A 4,667-nucleotide genomic window follows, 5' to 3' on the forward strand; every position below is an offset into this window, starting at 1 on the left:
AAATGCAAATTTATACTATTTTCTTGCTTTTTGTAGTCATTTATCTTCACTGCGATGCGGGTGTGACATAATTAAGGTCCATTAGCGCAGCAGCCAACACTTTCTGCTGACAAAGTTTGGGGAAGTTTTACAGTAATTCAAAGTGGCCGGCAGCAGCGAAGTAGTATTTGAGAAGGAAGGAAATTTCGGAGGGGAGGCGAGAGGAATGGTTATTCGAGTGTACAGTGTTGACACAAGGAGGGAGAACAGTGGAAGGGAAAGAAAGTGGCCAGCAAGTAAGGGTAGCAGCGGGTTAAGGGTAAAGGAGGATAAAGTTATGAATGAATTGTATAATGATGATATTATATATAATAATTATATATATTTATTGTAATTGATATTATTACTATTATTATTAATGATATTATTGCTATCATTGATATTTTTAGTAGCTGTAGTAGTAGTAGTAGTAGTAGTAGTAGTAGTAGTAGTAGAAGTAGTAGTAATAAGTAATGGTAGGAGCATCAGTAATAGCAGCAGCGGTAGTAGTGGTGGTAGTAAAAGTCGTGGCGATAGTAGTTATTATCTTACACACATACACGCACACGCACACACACACACACCAAAATGACGCAGAATATGTCTTCACCTCCTCCTCCCCCGTCTCTTCTCCCCTGAGGCTCGCCGTTCCTCACCTACCAAATTATCTTCTTCTCGAAGCCTCATTTTCGATGCATTCGATTCGTCCGGGAAGTTTAATCACTTTTGGTTTATAGTCTCAGGTGGGATTAGGAAGGGATTATCGATTAGAAATGCAGTTTGTCTGTCTGTCTCTCATCGTTCGCTCTCTCTAAAATACTAGTTGTATTTTACTCCCTTTATTTTCCATATTATATTTCCCCAGTGTTGTTGTTTTTGTGGCTTATATTCGACAAAAGAATATGCTCCAATTCCTTTTTAGACGTTTCTACTATAATTTTCTCTTCATGATTCAAAGCTTGCATTATTTTAGTAGCGGCAACGACAGAATTCCCTGCTCGTATTTTCGTATTCGTCCGTATTTCCGGCGCTAAGGCGAGCCAGGCGAAGCACACCTGGGGCCATTAACCTAAGCTTCCCGATGAGGCGACGAGATTACACTGAGGGCTGGAGGCGGCGTGATTAATTAGCGGAGGGTCGACGTTGATTCAGTGTGCAAAGACGACTTATTGTTAGGCTTAGAGGGACTGCTGAAAGCGCTTCTTCTTCTCCCGTCACCTGTGTCGGAATCGCAAGTTTGATAACCTAATTACGTCGTCGCATCGTTATTTTTGTTGCTACTGTGTTTGAAGAAAATAGGGCATTGTACTGAAACTGATGCTTATAGAGGAGTGATATGGTTACGTCAGCTAATCCTTGAGCTGAAAAAGTTCCTATTTGCCATTGTTATTGGTTTATTGTTACGTGGTGCCCCTTAATGAGGTTGAATTGTTTTGTTTACGCTTCCTATAATTACAAGAACTTGAGGTTTAAGTTGAAGAGTTTTAGGTGTATGTACCAGTGAAATAATAGTACGCAGATTTTGTTAATATTGCATGATTTTATTTTCACAGCAAAGGAGGCAGCTCAAGGGCAAAAAGAAAAAGGCCTGCTAAACGCTGCCCCGAACAAAAGGAAAAAGAACGAAAGGTCAAAAGAGAGGTCAAATTCGGGTGGAGAGGTGTCTTGATACTCTCCCTGGATGTGTTGTAGTTGTTTTTTATTTTTTTCTAGAGGATAAAGAGAAAAGGAAATAGTTACCCTTAAGTGAGAAAGCATTATCTGCGGTAACTGGAAATTTGAAGTGTTTTCGTTACATTGTTATTGTTTCAAATTATTTCGTTTACGCGTTTTCCAATATGGAGGAAGCAGTGTACCGAGGCCCTCTGATACGCCCCCCTCCTCCCTCCCTCCAATGGTATTGAATTCATATGCAAAGAAATAGAGGGATGAGAGTGAAAGTGAAAAAGAAGAAACAGAGGTAAGAGGAGGGAGAGCTGGAGGATGAAAGGAAGAACTAGAATTGATGACGGTGTATTTGTCGTTCTCTTGTTGATGTTCTGCTAATGACACGGAAAACAAGGGAAGAGCGGGAAGAAAGGAGTATAAAAGGAGAGAAGGAAGGAGAGAAGGAAGGAAGAAGGGAAGGAAGAAAGGAAAGAAGGACGAATAAAATGAAATAAAGAGGGAACTGGTAAGAGAGCAGTCTCAAGTAACCTGAAATTCAGGCAAGTGCAGCGCCGTCGTTCACTGTGCTACCAAGGCTGCTTCGTATCAATTATTACAGTTTACTCAACAGACTCGCCCTATATTGGATGAGGAGACAGACGGCGAGAGACCAATCGATCCCGCTGCCGCTTAACTAACCCGGTCATCTTCGAAACCTTCCTGGCATCCATCTATTATCCAGCGGGTCAGCCCACCAGTCACTCACCGAGCCAGGCAGCTTCATTCACATAATACACATAATGGTCCACGCACCCAGCCATTCACTTAGCCAAACATACGATCATCTCGTACACTAATGGACTGTTCATCTTGCCACTTATCTATTCAGACAGTACAATGACAAGTAAATAAAACGGATAACAAACACAACTATCAGCCATTGCAAGTTCCCTCTGGCAGTCATCCTTCTCCAGTATCCAGCATCATCCTGTTCAGTCTGCCAGTTCGGTGTAATTTCGCGTTATCTAACCAGCGAATCAGATTAGTTGAGCGAGGGAAACCAGCCTACGAGATTGGCATCCTTTCAAGTAGCTGGATATTAGTAGGTTAATTGAATAGGTGGTCACTGTTCGGATACAAAGCGGATAGTCACCCTCTCTCTGCGGCAGCTATTATCATGCTTCAATAAACACTAAATATCAACCCCAAGCACCAGATCCGTCTGCTAAGGTACGACCATCAAATAAGGAAGCAAACCTGTTGAAGCGTCAGTCAGTATCTACTAATTATCTAATACTAATTATCTACTAATTATCTACTATCTACTAATTCAGCTGCACATACATTCATCGAATTTAGTTTTCCTCCCCGAAAATATGATTTCCATCCGATATTTATCTCTTCACCCGGGCAGAAGGGATACTAGACTTATATGTATCCACCTAGAAAGCCAAAAAGCCTATCTGTTACTGTTCTCATACATTCTCACTGCTCTCCATCCATTCAGTGAGCCAGCCGGTAAATCCCTAAGTCGATCGTCCCGGCACAAAGCAAAGCCCGCTGCTGCCCACCCCCCTCGCCTACCCACACGCTACTGAGCTATTATTTATTTCGGATCCAAAAAGCGAACGTCATCTGTCTTCAACTCGACAAAAAAAAGCAATAAAAGGTTAACACCGTTTCCCAATAATTCCTTTCACCCGGGCTAGTCCTCAGCTGTGTCGATTAACCCGTTATCGAGGTTTGCATTTATCTACATGTCCACGGTCATATTTTTCAGCATTTTTATTTACACTTCCGAGCTTGTTTTTTTTCTTTAATTCTTTAAGCGTCCGATATTCATTGAATACCTCCCCTCGAAGTTTTTCCTTTTAAATTTTCTTCATATCTACATTCATTTTATACATTAGGCCGCACTTTTCCACCTTTTTGGCAATTGTTTTGTGAGTGGATAGATAGATATAGATAGATAGATAGAAAGAGAAAAATACAGACAGAGACAAACAAACAGATAGGAACCAACAAACAGGTAGATCGACAAAAAGGCAGATCGATAGACCAACCGACAAACCGACAAGTCAGACAACCGACAGACACAGATAAACAGAGACAGACGGCATTTATTAACTAGTACTCTCAGCCATCCTTTTTGAAATTTATGGTTTCACATCTTATTCTTTCAGACGTGTGAGTCGATCCGTCGTGGCGCGTATCTTCCCGAGGTCAGCAAGGAGAGGATGTCCGGGACAGGAGACAACACGTGAGTAGACTGAAACATACTGGTGGTGAGCATGGCGGTAACAGACGTATTGAATGTTGAAAAAAAAAACATGCTGAGGTAATTTCGCCACAATTATATATATATATATATATATATATATATATATATATATATATATATATATATATATATATATATATATATATATATATATATATATATATATATATATATATATATATATATATATATATATATATATATATATATATATATATATATATATATATATATATATATATATATATATATATATATAAATCTACTTCCACTTCAGAGAGACGTATAATGTGAGGTGATTCAGTTAAGATTTAATTAATGGTTACGGTGTTAACCCTATATTGAAGGCTTTCGTACAATATCAAAAACTCCATGCTTTCATAACATAAGAACGTAAGGAGTCTGCAAGAGGCCGGTTGGCCTATACAAGGCAGTTGGTGTTTACGTATGCGCGGGTGATCAGGAGTGAAGACCAGGAGAGGAGGGATTTCAGAATGAACAAGCGCAGATACAGTGATTTGACACTGGACATCTTCACTATCTCTGTTGACTCCACAATATATCGCAGGTAAGAACTTTGCAATAGATAAACCTGAGCTCATTTATTGTAGTAATAAATATATGTATTACCAATACATCGGTTTTTTTTTTTTAGTTTCGCACAAAAATAATCTTTAGAAGTTATTGTTAACTTATATGGCACGTAATCAATTGTGTAAAA

This window comes from Eriocheir sinensis, chromosome 3 (genome assembly GCF_024679095.1).
Source record: "Eriocheir sinensis breed Jianghai 21 chromosome 3, ASM2467909v1, whole genome shotgun sequence".
In the NCBI taxonomy this organism is placed as follows: Eukaryota; Metazoa; Arthropoda; class Malacostraca; order Decapoda; family Varunidae; genus Eriocheir; species Eriocheir sinensis.